This window comes from Pyrgilauda ruficollis, unplaced genomic scaffold, assembly GCF_017590135.1.
Source record: "Pyrgilauda ruficollis isolate IOZ18807 unplaced genomic scaffold, ASM1759013v1 scaffold53, whole genome shotgun sequence".
Lineage (NCBI taxonomy): Eukaryota > Metazoa > Chordata > Aves > Passeriformes > Passeridae > Pyrgilauda > Pyrgilauda ruficollis.
The window spans coordinates 899,827-917,918 of record NW_024526933.1 but is presented as its reverse complement, the minus strand read 5'-3'; positions in this window follow the sequence as shown (position 1 = coordinate 917,918).

The following is an 18,092-nucleotide window of genomic DNA, read 5'->3' as shown; positions in this document are numbered from 1 at the left end:
AACTAAAAAAGGGAAAATCAGCTGGCACATTTTTCTCATAATGCTCAATCATAGCATTTAATACCCTAACTAAAGCAAAAAATTAAAAACAGATAATATAATCACAGTTCAACTTTTCCTTTCCTTTTAAGATATTGTGATATTTTGCCAGTTTTCTTTTTGATAACATGACACTTTGACATAATTTTGATGCATATTGTTTATATTGAAAAGACTTTTAAAGCCTGTACTTTCACCAGTGACAGTACTCCCCAGATGCCTCTGTTCTATTGTAATTTGAAAGAAGTGCAGGGTAGCACAGAACTTTTATCTTGAACAGTTTGTAATCAATAAACTAGAGCTGAATAACTGGAAAATTTGCCAGCTCCTGTTTTGATTGAGAATGATTTTTGTTATGGCAAGGGTGATGTGGGGGTGCTGGGGTTGCAAACAGAAGGTTTTGGGTGTTCAACAGCTTATTTTAAAGTGTGTATTTTACATCTGATCAAATTTTTTAACTGTCATGTATGGCTTGGTAAACCATGTAGGAAGCCTTAAAAAATCTGGAAATGCTGGATTTAGTGTATGTCTTTGGCCTTTTTTCGCAATATTAGAGCTATTTTCCTTAAAAAAAAAGTTAAGAAAACCCCACAAACATACCCCCTCACTGAACCCCAAAAATACCAATAGTGTTAAATCCAATTGGAAATATACCCATTTATAGTGACTGAATCCTGGCAGGAAGATAAAAGTGGGTAAAATAATTAACTGTGACTGAGGATTTGCTGAAGATTTGCCTTGAAAATATTCACAGAGTTTCCAAAATAAAGTCAAGCTTTCTGAATGAGAACGAAAAATAGGCTAATTAAATTATTGAATTTATCTCTAGTCTTTAGGTATTCAAAAATGTTTAGTCAATGATTAATTTAATATTTGTGTAGAAATTGGAAACCACTGTACTTTTGTACATGTCCTTGTTTCCTTTCAAAATACTGTGCTGTTGAACCTTTCTCCAGGTAGGAAATATTTGGCTTTAACTTAAAGAGATTAAGTGGAAATTTTCCAGTGCTGCAAGGCACTTAAACACCTCATTCCCTCAGTATCCTAATGTAATTTCAGAACAGAAATTCCAAATGCTAGCCTTTATTTTGTGTTGTAATTTTTTTTGTGTGTGAAGGATTATCTAAAGAATAATCAAGTCATTATAGTAATATTTTTTCTGAATGCTTGTGAGTCAGGGAATTACTTAACCATGTGCAATGGCATTGTGTTTTGATATATTTAGGTCAGGTTACTTCTGAGTTACAGTTTCCTACTTTGATTTCCCATATGCTTACTAGTTGTTTTAAACAACCGAATCCATTTGGTTATTATATTTATTAACCCTACAGTTCAGGAGTGGCAAGAGAAGGGCAAGTAGTCCACAGCTACTAAGAGTCATATACATGTAAACAGGAGCTATCAGTATTATTGATGATAAGTCTTTTGCTAAACTACAGCAAACTCAGCATATTTGTAGGTGAAAAGGACAGCTCATCAATTGCAATTAAAAAATTAAAACCAATTAAAAACTGCAGAGAAACTATAAATCAAATAGAAAATTTCTCATTTTAGATACGTGGAACTTGCTTGTAACAGTTTTTAAATTATTTTGCCTTGGCATTTTATTTCTTCAAAAAGACATTATTTTCATAGTTCAAATGGAAAGATTAACAAAAGGGTATGTTAAAAAAGTGACTCCTTCAGGCTCCTCTGATAGATAATTGAGCTCTTCCTGAGCTATTGAGGGACTCTGGCATCTTTGGGAAATTGTCTGTAATGGTTGCTCAAAGAGCACTGTGTGATTTCTGCATTGCTTTTCCTAAAAGAAATAATAATATTTAGTCAAAGTTTGATTTTCCATATAATATCAAGGTAAAAAGAAAAGACTGAGGGCTGTGATATTTTTTGCAGCTTGATTAAGGTCTTTGTTTGTTTCCTTCACTTGACCATTCACAGAAATGGCAGTATCTATAATTTTCATAACTTGTAATCCTTATTGATCTTAGTTATAGTATGTAAAAAGCAAACAAATAAGCTTACAATCTTAAATCTTTTTCTGAAGCTGAAAGACCTATTGATTTTCTTGACACTTCTGTTTTTCTTCAGGATAGCTTCCTAGACAAAATATTCTGCCATTCAGTTTTCATGTTGGTTGTTGAGGAAACACAAGGATGTACATAGAGCACATAAAAATTTGATTTAGCCACCCCCAGTTATTGTTTAAGATAACTAAAATGTGTGTAAGAGTATAGTTTTTTGTCTTTAATTATTAGTTTGTGTCTCTTGCCATGATTTCTATCCATTGCAGTGTTTCTTATTTTACAAATTTTGATATGTTCTGACCTGCATATTAAACAGAAAATCCTCTCAATAACCTGTTAAAATTGTTCTAACCTCTTCTGTCTACAAGAGATTTTCAAAGTAAATTGTTCAGTGACTTGCCACCCCAATTGTATTTTCTCTTCAGACAGAGAAAATGAAAGAAGAAAACCTGTTAATGGAGCAGTCAGTATTTCTGAGCCACTTCTTCCGGTACATTTTTAATGTAAATTGATTGCTGTGATATGCAAATATCCATTTGTTTTTCTTCTGGTTTTGGCTTGGAAGAATTGGAGAAGCTGTTTTTTAATGCTAAGTAGTGTATATTATCAAAACCTGCTTTCCAGAAGGCATTGGTGTACCTGTCAAATACATATTTTTCTAAATCTATTGAGAATAATGAGGCAGGATTATTACTCATACTGTGTATGCCTGCACTGAAGGCACTTTATTAACAACAAACATGGATAACATTATGAGTTCATCAGTTTTCAGACAAGGGGTTGCAAACATTATCTGCTAAATTTCAGATGAAAGGACATCATTTTGTATTGAATTTGTCAGGATCATGTAAAGGTGGATTTTGTTGTCAGGACAAAAGCAAGTTTTAACATTATTTAAATAAAAACTTTCTAGAGTATAAAACCCAAATTGCTGTCTTAAAATGCCGCAAGACAACAGTGGCTGAACTTTTGTTTTCCCTGATAATATCATGAGACTGTCTGTCTCTGTAGAGAAGTTATGAGAAAAAACAAATTTCGCAACAGTTAAAATGCATTGAAGTATTGCGGTGAGGCAGTTCCAAGCACTATACACACTAGTATGATCCAGTACCCTTGTTGATTTCATTGCACAGAAAAAAATCTGCATGTTATAAACAAAGAGGGAAGCTGAACTAACAAGTTGAGGTTACCCAATCCATTATCTGATGGGATGGGTCACTTCACAAATAAGGAGTTAGAAAGATATTCAGTTCCTTATTTACCCTTGGTTTTAACATTGGTAATGGACCCTTGGACCACTGCAGGCTTGAGCTGGAAGACCATGACAGGGGCTTGATAAACTCACAGATGATTCTGAACTTGTTCAAGACTTGCTGCTCCAGATGGGTCCTTATAAGTCTGTGGTCTCCAGTGAGACTCAGAGTACTAAAAGTGCCAGCTGATGTCACTGCGGAAGCTTTCTCCATTATTTGGGTGTCTGGAAAGGTCCCAGGTAACTGTCAGCTGGCAAAAGTTGTTCCAGTGTTATGATCTGATTATTAAAATTGTTGGAGAGATGTTTCTATATGGATTTTATTTAACAGTAAATGTAACAGACACAGAGAGAATGAAATAGAAGTGATGGTGGGGAGAGAAAGGGAGTGAAAAATCCTGTTGATCCTCTTCTAGTCTTCTTGGTCTTAAAGGCCTACAAAACATAGTGTACTGTTGATTAACACATGTCTGGGCCAGGTGGGAACAACCTGCCCTCTCCCTGGCAGAGGGGTGGGGGCAAATTTTACACTCTTGCAACAGACTGAATTTGCTGCCTCACTTTCCATGGCACACCGGTGCAAGGCCTCAGAAATTGGTCTGGGCATGCTTTTGGGGTCTTTGATGGTTTATCAACCTCCTCATCTGCTCTTCACATGAATGTCCCACCAATGTCCTGTGACATTCGCGGGGTGGAGGGTTTTACAGCTGAGCCAGTCACTGTAAGGAAGGACGTGTATGGACTCTCTCTGATCAGAGGCTATGCCACACACAAAACTCTCCTCCTCTCCACTTTGGTTGTGAGGGAATGTATGCAAACCTGGCCTCAGCAGATGGATCTGTGGGATATGGCCTCCCCTCTCCCAAACACACCCAGGCATGATTTTCAGGACATCTGCTGGGTCTTGTTTACTTCTCCCTAGACTTGAGATAATTGGACAATAGTGTCACCTTTATCTTATCTCAAGTTCCCTTCAGTGGCTTAACTTACAGTCCAAAGTTCCTGTCAGGAGGCATCTTCAGGGAGGAGAGAACTTTGATGGTCATGACTTCTTAGTACAGTTTTGCCATAATGGGAAGAAAATCCTTCATAAAAGTGTTTAAGCTGTAAATGATAGCATTTCAGTCTCACACACAGTTTTCAAGAAAGGTAAAAAGAAGGACCCTGATAATTATAGGCCCATCAGTCTCACTTCAGTGTCTGCCAAAAATGTTTACGTTGTTATTCCAGGAGTTATTGACAAACACTAAAAAGACAATGCAGCCATTGCTAGTCACAGCCAGCTTTTGAACCCAAGAACAAGGATAAACTCTTGCTTACCTAACTTAATCTTCTTATGACAAGGACACCTATCTAGGTGACCAAGGGAAACAAGTAGACGTGGTGACTTGGGATTTTAGCAAAACTTTTGACCCTCTCTCTCTCACAATATCCCTCTGGATAAAATGTCTAGTCTGTAATGTGATGGGTGAATTGGCAAATGGATCTCATCCAAACAGTTGCAGTGAAGGGAGTTACAACAAGTTGTTGGTCAAGTCACCAGTGGGATTACCCAGATCTCACTTAGAGCCAGCACTCCTCAATGTTTTTATAAATTATCTGGACACAGGAATCAAATAAGTTTTAAAGTGACGTTGCACCCTGGTCACGGGAGGCGATCAGGACACGTGCCAGGAGGGGCCGCACCCTGTCTCTGCCGTCGGCAGGCAGGGTCGCAGTTTGGCCACTCGCTGAGGTCCTAAACCGCCATGAAGCGGGAAAGATACAGACCAGTGGCAGAAAGCAAAATTCATAAATGACAGGGAATTCTCTAAACAAAGGGCAGGATTTTTGAGGACAGACAGGGAAAAATCTGGAATTCTTCTAACTGTCACGGCGAGACAGGGGATCAGCAACTTTAGACATAGACTAAATATTCAAACTCCCACTGCCATGGGCAGGGGGAGACCACCAGCCGATAAACATGGACCCAACGTCTAAGGATGGAGGTGAAGGCAGTAGAAAGGACTCTCTGCTTGCTTCTTCAAGCTGCTTTATTTCTTTCCTGTGCAGAAGCGATGCAGAGGCGGGTGTCCTCCTTTCTCGCGGCGGAGAGCGGTGCTGGCTGCAGAGAGCTGCACAGCTGGGTGCCAGAGCAACGCAAGTGCTGGTGGAGCGCAGGTGCCATGCAACTTGAAGAGGGGTCAGTGGCAGAGAGCTGGAAAAAAGAGAAAAACAGTGGCTTTTATGGGGGGGTGGGGTGGGAAAGATACAGACCAGTGGCAGAAAGCAAAATTCATAAATGACAGGGAATTCTCTAAACAAAGGGCAGGATTTTTGAGGACAGACAGGGAAAAATCTGGAATTCTTCTAACTGTCACGGCGAGACAGGGGATCAGCAACTTTAGACATAGACTAAATATTCAAACTCCCACTGCCATGGGCAGGGGGAGACCAAGCAACTGCAACAGGCAGGGAGAGACTAAACATCTTCAAAACCCTCACTGCCACATTAAAGTAAGTTAAACAATGATATGAGGAGGAGCTGTGGATTCCCTTGAGGACAAAGAAAACACGGAGAGATTCGGATGTAGTAGAAAGCTGGATAGTCACCAATTTACACAGTTTAGCAAGACCAAGTGCCAGATTCTCCACTTAAAAGGGAGTAATTCTTCTTCTAGATACAGATTGGGGGATAAGAGAATTGAAGGAGACTCACAGAAAGAGATCAGTCAGCTCAGATAGACAACAAGTTGAATACTAGTCTCCAGAGTGTTCTTGAAGCCGAAAGGGCCAACTGAGTCCTGGGGAGCATCAGGCACAACATCGCCAGCTGGGCAAGGGAGGGGATTGTCCTGCTCTGCTCTGAGCTGGGGCTGCCCTACTACATGTACTGTGAGCTGTTGTGAGTGTCACAACATAAGATCATCAGAATATTGAGTGTGTCCAGAAAGACATGATCAAGATGGTTTCAAGGGCAAGGCTTCTGAAGGGTAGCTGTGGTCACTTTGTTCAGTTTGAAAAAGAAAAGGCTCAGGAGAGACCTCATGACAGCCTACAGCAAACTCAATGGGTGAAGCGAACAGGGAGGTTCTGATCTCCCTCTAGTGACCAATGACGAGAGGAAATAGAATGAAGATGCATGAGGGGAAATTCAGATTGGACCTTCAGAAAAGGATCTTCACTGAGACACTGGAACAGACTCCCCAGATATACGGTCATGCTAGTCAGAAAAAAGTGGAGAATGCTCTTCATCATACAGTTTAGTTTTAGGTAGTTCTGTGATGAAGCTAAAGCTCTATTCTTGTGGTTCCCTTCCAACTAGAGATATTCTATGATTTTGTATTTCTATGACTTTTCACTATATGATCAAAAAACTAAATTTCTTAAGACTTTTGTGAGAAAACTGTAGAAGCTATTGAGCTAAATTCCATGAGAATATGATCTAATTATACTGTGCAACATAATTCTAAACAATATAAAAATACAATACACTAAAATGTTGCTCTAATTATAGGTCTAATTTAATATCTGAACATATGCTACTCTTTCATGGACCAAATAACTTAACAGGTAATAGCTATTAACCAATGGTCTTCCCTGTTTTTCTTTTAGTCATTCACTGTAGGCCTTAAGAGACATAAGATTAGGCTGGTTGAATGAATATTGCCATAAGAATTACTTTCTTATACTAATTTACTCTGCTGTTTATAGAATAGACACAGTAGAAACAGTACAACCTCTATCTTCAGTAAGCAGGGCATTTTCTGGGTAGGCTAGTAGAGAACAAGTTCTCTCTTCATCTGACTGCAAATCTGAGACTTAAGTTTACAGGCATCTGGCAGAAAAAGTGAATGGAGATTTGGCAACAGGTTTTCTGTGCAGGAAAGAGTGCTTCAGTTTCTGATTTGCCTTTAATATGTATAAGATCAAAGCACTGTTGAAGATTCCTCCACAAAAGTATCTGGAAACACAGTCCTACTTGTTATTCTAGAAGATATTCTACTTTTTTTTTTAATTATATGTGTTTAGAGAAATAAAAATGGCATGTAAGATTCTGTGAGAAGGGTTCACTTAGTGACAGCTACTATGCCTACAATAATTTGTGATTTGTTAGTGAGATAAAATGTTGATAGTATGAATACTGAATGGATCTGTTTAGAGTTCACTGAAAGAAAAATATCCGTTCCTGGTGGTTGAAGAGGTAGAACACTTGCACTTCTAAACATAGATGATAATAGATTCAATTTATGTTGAATAAGATTTTCTGTCTTAATAAAAGAAATTCCACTGTTCAAGGCTGTACACAAGCAGTTTTTTCAGCATGATGGCCTTCATGTGCACATAGAGGTTACATTTACACTCACATTTCTTCTTTTAAGCACTAATTTAAAGTGCTTTGCTTGTGGGAATTTTTATGGAAAATAGAATATCTGTTCTTTTTGTATTTTGTTCACCCTTCAATACTGTCACCATGTTATAATTACAGTTAACGAATAACTGAAATTTTGCCTTGTGTTTTACCACTCAAACCTGTCTAATCCATGTTTTCATCAGTGAGACCTGACATCAGCAAACATACCCATGGCCCTACTAGTATAGATATGCTTTACAAGAAAATACTTAGCACTTTAAGACTCAAACCAGATGGATAATAAATGTTTAAACGTCCATCAAACAAAATTATTTTCTTAAACTCTTAACTGAGCACAATGGGTGGTGCTCCTTTAGTTGCAATTCATGAACCACATTTTAAAAAGCAAAAAAGCAATTTGTCAACCAGTTGGCAGTAGGAAAACTAATAACAAGAAACTGATTTCTACATGCTGTTCTAATGCTAATTAGGAGACCACCAATATTTCTGAATAAAGAGAAAAATATGATAAACAGAGATCTTCTAACCCAGTAGCATAAATTAGAAATCGGTAAAAATAAAATCTGCTTAGACAAAGAACATTAAGAAGTACTGTGGCATTGTGATGAGAAAAAAGTAATAATTAGAAGTGAATGATATAGGAACCCTCAGTCTCAGAGGTTGCTTAGAGACCAAATTCTATTCATTTTTATAAAGTGGAAAAATCTAAATGTTGAAGTTGTGAAGACAGAAGAAAGGCAATTACTCAGAACATGGGATATTTTATGGGAACAACAAAGCTGACAATGCTTTAAGAAAATAAATAATTTTTTGGAATGGTATGTTGACAGCAGTGTAGTTGCTGCCAATCTCAACAGCAATCTGCATATTCATCTTTGTTGCATCACTTAGTGGATTTCTTTGTTTATCTGCTATGAGCCCCTCTTTCTCTAGGGGTAAGTTGCATTTCAACATATTAGTTTTGATAGGTTTCTTCAGTCAGCAGATAAGCAGTGATCAGCTGCCCACTCACTCCCTAAAACCAGCTGTGTGGAGGAGAGAATCCGAAAGGCAAAGGTGAGAAAACTCATGTGTCAAAATAAAACAGCTTAATAACTGAAGAAGACAGAAAAAAAAAAAACCAAACTAGTAATGCAAAGGCAATCACTCACTGTCTCCCACCAGCAGTCTGATGCTCAGTCTCTAAGCAATGACTACATAGGAACAACTTCTCCCCACCTTTATTGATGAGCATGATGCTTTTTGGTACAGAATTTCCATTGAGTCTGGTGAAGTCAGCTGTTTCATTTCTGTTCCCTCCAGGCTTTTGCTCAATTTGAGCCCACTTTGAGCCCACTTCTGGGATGGTGGCAGGTGTAGGCTGAATAAGAAACAGAGAAGGCCTCACTGCTCCATAGACATTGCTGTGCTACACACTAGTGTGTCATAAATATTTCAGAGATCTAAAACCATATGGGCTGCTGTGATGAAAACCTACTCCCCTGCCAGACCCACATTTGTGCATACTTGTATCCAGAAATAGGAAAATACTCCAATTTTAGCAAATTATGTTTATACTGAGATCTTACTGGAGCAAATGAATGCTGTGGTGAGATTTTAGGCAGAGAAATAAGGACTGTCAACTGTGTGGCATCCAGATGAAGTGTCCAAATCAGTACAATTTTTATAAATTTGACTGACAGTAAGAATGTAAAAAAAGATTACTTTAGTTTTCATGATACTTTTACTTATGCATAAAAAGGTCTTGTTTGATACAGAAACATAGAAATTTAGTGGTGTTTCAGCTATCTTCTAGCAACCCAAACTTTCTTCATGTTGCTACTCCCAAAGTAATGTGACTCAAACATCCTGCGTTGCATATCTCATGCTTGTGTTTATACCTATGTTCTCTGATAAATAAAGCATTTAGACACCTCTTTCAGCTACTAAATCAGAGCTACTATGCTTTGTGTATGCCAGAAAAGGGAATGGGGAAAGGCTGTGTAAGTGAAGGAATAACATGAAAATCTGGGAAATCCTTTCCTAGTAAATTTGGGAGTGATACTACTAACCCACCTTGTAAAAAACTGCATTTTCCAGCACGAAAACTTTGAAAACCATTTTCAGGGTTTGACATAACTCTGGACATGAACAATCAAATAAATGTTCAGATTTAGTCCATTTTTAGGATTAGAAAATCCACACAGAAGAGCACATATTAAATATACATAAATATGCACACTTCCATGTCTATATACATATATACATACAGATACATACATTCAAATGCACACAATACAATTACATATGTAATGTAATTTTCATGATATGCATAATGAAAAAAAAAAAAAAGCCTTTCCTCTGGACTGAATATGAGAAAATGACAGCGTTTAATTTACTTTCTAGTTTACCTACCTGTAATCTTGTAAACATCTACTCACAGAGCAGGCTGCTATGTAGTAGCATCTTGGAAACTGCAGTGTGAGAAGCAGTGAAGATACCTCATATAAATGTCAAATACATCTCCCTTGTTACGTAGAAATTCTTCCTCTAGGAATTGGTCTGGAATGCTGCCTTCTGACTTACTACAATCACTCAGGAGAAGCATGGTTCTTTACAAACATGCACATGGGTCAAGTAGAGGTACAGTTCACTGGAGACACGATTAAAAATATTCATAGTTCCTATTTAGCTTTTGTACGGTTGTCCTTTTTCTTTTGTTCCTCTACTATGGAACAACTGTGTTAATTTTTGAGACAGTCAATTAGACAGAGACTCTTTTTTCTTTATTTCTTTGAATTCAAATTTTTGCATATTTATCGGGGTTCGCTGTTATTTGTCTCTGCCCCGATACGGGAAAAGTGGTTCTGGGTGGCCGCACTTTCGAAGGACGAGTCTGGACTCTCAGGTTTTTCGGTCTTCAATCTTGTTTATTAATTCTTATCTACAATATTTTCTCTTTGCCCAGCTGATGTCTGCTCAGCAGGACAGCTGAGTGCACTCTCTCTGCCTCTTGGGCTGGTGCCATCTTTTATACTAAAAACTACGTATACTGTGTTTACAGTTACTTTCCAATACCTATCATCTATGTTAGACTATTTACTCTGGCATGTAGTCCCTTCTTCCCATACTCCCTGTATTTCCACTGAGTTAATAAATCTGCAGTAATGGCAACACCAATGGAGTTTATCTCTTTTACTTTCTGGAAACCCAAACTTCATTCTTCAACATAAAAGTCTGTCATCATTTTTAGATATGTAACTGACAGAAAGCCACATCAAAATAGATTTATAAATAGTCAAAGGACCTTTTCATACAGCAGCTGTGTAGAGAGAAATCCACTGTGGTTTGCTGCCATTTTCTATTCCTCACTTCTGCATAATTTTCATGTTACACTGTGTAGAATCAGTACACACCACACTACGTGTGCAAGTCCGTGATAATGCTTTGATGTCAAACTGTACGGAATGGATATGAAGAAGAAAATCACTTGGGGCTTCTGCCTCTTGCAGGATGACTATTTCTAACAAAAATTACAACTTGAAAGTGTAGTTGGTTATTCTGAAATAAACATCCATGTGGAAAGGTCTTCCTTAGAGAAATCGTAGCTGTTTTACTTACCTATATGTTTGTCTTTCATCAGGCTCTTTGCCACAAGCAGACCCCACTTAACTGATCATACATCACTACTTTGTTGAAACATACAGTCTGACACTTTGGTTAAAAATAAAAAGGGAATAGAAAATGCCTACATATCATTGTGTCTTGATCTTTATAATGACATGATCTGAAATTTACATAAATGAATGAAGAGTTTGCTATGGGTTGTGAGTTTGTATTTAGGAATATACCTTAAATGAGCCTTCTACTAAAAACTCAGCAAAAGGTAAACAAATCCTCTTAAAAATCTCCCTTGACCTCTTCTTTGCACATAGAATTCCCATGGCTCTTTCTCATTCTGATTCAGAATTCATTTGCTTATCTCTAAGATATGTTGCTTGTTGTTTTTTCTCACATTATTTCTTCTTCATCACATAGATAGCCAATTATCTGATTTTTTACCTATTTTATCCTTGCATGGAGTGATCAATTTTTATCTAAAAAAGCAAAAGCTCCACTAGAATTCCACCTGGCCATGCTTGTGAAAAATAATAATAAGTGTTTTATTGAAGAGGAGGGCCCAGAAAAATCTCCATTCTTTATTGGACACAGTGAAGAATGTGGTTACCAAGGATGAAGAAAAGGATGAAGTACTTAATGCCTTCTTTGCCTCAGTCTCAGACAAAAAGCCTGATAATCCTCAGGATCCCTGAGGTGGTACACAGGGACAGGGAGCATGGTAGGCCCCTTGCAATCCAGGAGGACACTATTAGTGACCTGCTGTGCCACTCAGACCAGCACAGGTTTGTGGGGCCAGATGGGATCCACCCAAGGGTACTGAGGGAGCCAATAAAAGAGCTCACCAAGCCACTCTCCATCATCTATCATCAGTTCTGGCTAACTGAGGCCACAGATATCTGAAGGTTGGTCAATATGACACTTATCTACAAGAATGGTAGAAGGGAGGATCCAGGGAACTACAGGCCTGTCAGCCTGACCCTGGTGCCAATGAAGGCTATGGAGCAGACCATCTTGAGTGCCATCACATTGCACACACAGGACAACCTGGGGATCAGGCAAGGGCAAGTCCTGCCTGACCAACCTGGTCTCCATTTATGACTAGGTGACATCCCAATTAGATGAGAGAAAGACTGCTAATGTTGTCTACTCAGACCTCAGCTAAGCCTTTGATACTGTCTCACACGGCATTCTCCTGAAAAAGCTTGTAGTCCACGGCTTGGACAGGTGCTCTTTTTCCTGAGTTAAACATTGGCTTGACTGTCAGAGGGTGGTGGTGAATGTGCTGCATCCAGTAGCAGCAAGTCATTAGTGGTGATTTCCAGGGCTCAGAGCTCAGGACAGCCATGTCTAATAGATTTATTGATGATTTGGATGAGGGGATTGAGTGCACCCATGGTAACTTAGTGGACAATGCCGAACTGGGTGGGAGTGTTGATCCTCTGGAAGGTAGGAAGACACTGCAGCGGAATCTGGGCAGGCTGGATCCACTGGCCAGTTGGACAAGGTAAAATGCCAAGTCTTATACTTAGGTCACAACAACCCTATGCAGTGTTACAGCTTTTGGACAGAGTGGCAGGAAAGAGGCTCAGAGGAAAAGGATGTGAGAGCGCTTGCTGGTCAACAGTGGCAGAACATGAGCCAGCTGTGCCCAGATGGCCAAGAAGGCCAATGGCATCCTGGCCTGTATTAGAAACAGTGTGACCATCAGGAGCAGAAAATGATTGTCCCCCTGTACTCAGCACTGGTGAGGCCACACCTCCAATTCTGTGTTCAGTTCTGGGCCCCTCAGTTCAGGAAAGATCTTGAGGTGCTGGAGTGAGTCCAGAGAAGGACAACAGAGTTTGTGGAGGGTACAGACAGTAAGTCATATAACAAACAGCTGGGTTGGGAGTATTTTAGCCTGGAGAAGAAGATACCCAGAAGTGATGTTACTGCTCTCCACAGTTACCTGAAAGGTGGCTGTATCAAGGTAGGAGCTGGTCTCTTCTCCCAGGCAAAGAGTGATAGCATGAGAGGACATGGCCCCAACTTGCACCAGGGGAAATTAATGAGGGACCTCAGTAGGAATTTGTTCACAGAAAGTTTTGCTAAACTTTGAAATGGGCTGCCCTGGGGGATGATCAAGTCACCATTGCTGATGGTGTGCAAGGAACAACTGGACAGGGCACTTAGTACGGTGGTCTAATTGTCATGGCTCTGATCAGTAAAAGGTTAGACCCAATCTCAGAGGTCTTTTCCAACAAAATGATTGTGTGATTCTTTCAAGGAGCAACAATGTGGAAATGAAAAGCCCTTGTCTGAGAATGAGTAAATGACCAGAGAAATCCTAGTTACCTGGAAATAAATCTTGATCATTAACTTGGAAATAACCCATGAAATGTATATAAACAGCTTATGACAAATGAGATACAGAAAGGACAGTGAATACTTCCAAAAAAAAAAAAAAAAAAAAAGATAGCCTGAAAAACTGCTGAACTTGAAAAAAGTAGCTGTTGCAAGGCTTTTTGTTCTGGTGCTTCATAGAAAATGAATCTTGCTACTACAACTTTTTATTCTCTGTTTCTCTGTTTCTGACAAGCACATTTTCATTTTGTTTTCACTGCCCTGCTAGAAAGACTGTGGACCACAGGTATAAATTAATTGACTCCAATCATTTATCCTGTCATTCACAAGCAATTATCAATAAGTCTGTTTCAGAATCTAAATGTATACATTGCTACTTTTTCTTCAGTTTAACATACTAGACATATTGCACCTGTGAGGATTTGATTGCAGTTAATTAGTTTTAGTTTAGACAAACTAAAAATCAAGAAATGTGTGACAGAAAAACATACATAGCATTAAAACACACATTCTACTCCTTTCAGGATTCCTATTGAACAGATAGAACTATGACAAGAGATTCTTTGGTTTGTTACCGAATGTTTCTGATAAAATATTCATGCAATGAAAATATATTACAAGTATTATGATTAGTGAAAAAAGACTCTAGTGAACAGTTTTGCCACTTTGAGTTGAGACTATTCTTATAAGTTTTGAGACATATAGGATTAAAAATAATTAGCTAGGTAACCATTAAGATACAGATAGTTTATGTTTACTGTCTTGAAATTTACTTATAAGCAAATCATGATATAAAACCTACAGAAACATTAAGAACCAGGAAAACTGGTTCAAAAAGAAAATTGACTTGTCAGTACAAGGTAGTGGTAGAACTGGAAAAAAATTCACACTTTATTCCTTGTTCACTGTTTGAACAAACTGAATTCATTGCTTCCATATGTTAATGGCAGAAATAACCACAAGACCCTCTGGACATTAAATACTACAAAATCCTTAATTTGCCTAGAAAATCAGTTTTGGCTTTGGGAAGCAAGATGGCATTTCAGCTTCCTTTCAGCAAAAAAAAAAAAAAAAAGCCTGCTCTGTGTTTTGAATATAGAATTTCTCTATAGTTAAGATGTTAGGTCATACAACTTTCCTGTCTGCAGTGTAGCAACTATTGTGCAACTGAATTAGTGTAGCTTTGTCTTTTACTTACTTCCATGATTTATTTAAGAAGGCATAGAATCTATGTGCATTTTACAAATGTATGTGCTTTCCTTTCTCTGTGTTCCAATAAAGCCAAAAAAATGTTTAAATCTAGCAGCTGAGGTCAAGGCATGTGATCCAATGGATCTCTATTCTACAGCATAAGTCAGTAATGGAAGATTTATAGACATTAAGTGAGAATATAAAAAACCCTAGATGCAAAATAATAAAGCAAGGAAAAAAGAAAAATATTGGCAAGCCATTAACTACACAATCATATTCATGTTAATACATTTTAAGTATGAGAAACATTGTGGGAATTCAATTATCATTTAATACAATAGCCTGTAACAATTTAATTAGATATCATTTAGCCTACAGACATCCACTATTAAAAATTCTGACCTTAATAATTCTATCTTGCTAATATTCATTAGATTAATCCACACACAAGCTTGTGCAGCACTGAGATGTTACCCTCTGTGTTATGACTACCTCAGTTAAGAAAAAAACAAGGGGAGATTCCTTTGGTGACTCCTTTCTGAGAGGAGTAGTGGGCTCAAAATGTTGACTGGAACAAACCCATGGGGAAGCCTGCTGCCTCCCTGGAGTCTGGGTTAGAGACATTATCAACAAACTCTAAGGCCTGCTCTAATTATTTTTCACCGTAGACTTTTCAGGTGGTCAGCAGTAAAGACCAAAGAAGAAGGTTAATCAAGCAGTACCTCAGGGCTTTTGGATGACTGCTTGAGGAATCTGAAGCACAAGTGATCTCCTTTATCCTGCATGTTGCAGGGAATGATGAGGGTAGAACTGGGAGAATCATACAGATGAATACTTCTCTCCAAACCTGGTGACACCAGAAGAATTATGAGGTTTTTGATCACAAGTCTGTTTGCATGTCATGGAGCCTGCTGGGAATAGATGGCATCTATTCCCCGTCTCAAAGGGGAAAAAGGACCCTTGAGCAGGAGATAGCAGGTCTCATTGAGAGAACTTTAAACTCAGTGTGAAAGGGGAAAGGGATAAAATCAGGATCACTGGAAATAAGCCTAGGATGGCACACCACTCTTTGAGGGACAATGTATTAGTGAAGCCTTACAGTCTGCTGAAATAATAATAGAGATAGAGTATGATGACCCATGTAGCAGCAAGGATGCAAGGTTACAAGATTTCTTGATGTGGAATCCATGAAAACTCCTGAGAACGGTCATGCAGGAGTGCACCCTGCACCACAACACAGGAGCTACAGCTTGAAAAGGCAGCAGGATTGATAACCCATCTGATGTGCCCCTACACAAATGCATGCCAGGATGTAGAGGCAGAATAGCCTATAAGCAGTTAGCAGAAGTCTTGTGATTGGCAACCCCTTTTTCTTTTTCTTTCGTCTTACCAGATGTCAGCTGGAATTAGAATATAGAGAGGAATAAGTCTAGGAGGTTCCTGAATAGTGCAGAACATAACTTCCTGACACAGCTGATGAGCTAGCCAAATAGGGAAGGTAACTTGCTGGACCTGCTCTTTGCATATAGAGAAGTTTATAATGTATGTAAATAAAAATGATTGGTTATTTCAGTGATATCATGAGCTGTGCATTTTGTCAAATGCTTTCCTTGTTTGCATTTCTGCCTGAATATATCTGGTTTTTTGTGCAAAGACTTCCATTTGTTTGTATGACATAAGGCATTGATGTAAATTTAATTGTGAATTTTAGTACCTTCCTTAAATTGAAATATGTATTAGTAGTATAGTGCAATGGCACAATATATTGCAGAAAACTCCCACAAATATTTACTCAGCTCCAGTTATTACAAGAGAACATGTGTCTACACTGTGCTGGGAATCTCTTACATTATATTATGTACTTTAAATTGTATTTACCTTCTTAAAATGAAAGCATTCGATGTCATCTATGATATATTCAGCAGCTGTTATGGTGGAGTTCTTTAAATGAAAGCATTTTCTTTCTCTTGTCCACAAGAATTGACATTGAAGGGCTAGAAAAAACAGTTGTGAACTTCACATATTCGCAGCACCATTCCTCAGCAATTCTTAGAAGTGCACTTGATTCAATGAATGTGTCTATGCTGACTTTTACTCTGTTCTTCCCTTTGATATGTGATACATATAACCTAAAGAATACTAGAAATAAAATATACCCTCAATAATGCAACCAGACAGACAGTTTTATGTTTGTGGTTTTGAAATTTTCTGACCTTTGTATGACTTCATTCTGAGCTTGTCATTAATTAAGTTAATCTTGTTTGGTAACTTAAATGCTACAGCTTGAACTAATTCACTTTACCCAAACTCTATAAATTGAATTTACGCACATGGACTGTCTTGGTCATCACCTAAGCCTGATCAAAAATTTTTGCCATCCAGATTGTAACTGGATGGTCATTCACAATGAAATACTAGGAAACTTAAGAAAAAAAAAAAACAAAACCAAAACCAAAACCAACCAAGAAAAAAACCCAAAATAATAAACCAAAAAACAGCAACAAAAAAAAACCCCAAAACAAAACAAAAAAAAACCCAAAAACAAAACCAACAACAGCCACCACAACAACAAAAAACACCCCAAAACAAACAAAAACAAAAAAAAAACACCCATAAATGGAACATATATCTTATCTTCATCTTTCTTTTTTTCAACTCAGAATTTCAAAGTTATTTAGATATTCAGGTACCACACTTCCACTTAATAATATATGTCAGCTTCTCAAACATATATTATTAAAGCTAATATATGTCTGAGAAGCTGAACAAATTTTAGCCCTGCAATGATAGCAGAAACAATATTTCATGACACTAATGCACAGTATAAGTTTTTAAATGTTGAGCTTGAGAACCAGAAAAAATTGCAAGGGTGCTCCAACATATCCAGTGGCCCTGGAAGAAAATATAAAAGAAATAGATATTATTTTAGATACCATCATGATGCATTCTTATTCCTAATAAAATATAAGTACAATCACATTTATCAGTTATTTTCTGCTGTACCCCTCGAATTGGCTTTAGCAATCTTTAGCTTTAAAATTTAACATTCCCCCACTTTCAGGTCAATTTTATAAGAGTACTACAAATGATTCTTGCTTTATGCACAACAATTCTCTTTAATCACCCCATATATCAGTGAAGCTTACATAGCCCAAGTGGTACACATTTCAGAGCTGGAGAACTGCTTTCACCAGAGATGTTAAAATACAGCTTTCAGATTCCCATTTTTCTCTGGTTGTTTATGAAGACACCATATTTTTTAAAAAATTAAAACTTTCTTTTTCTTCTA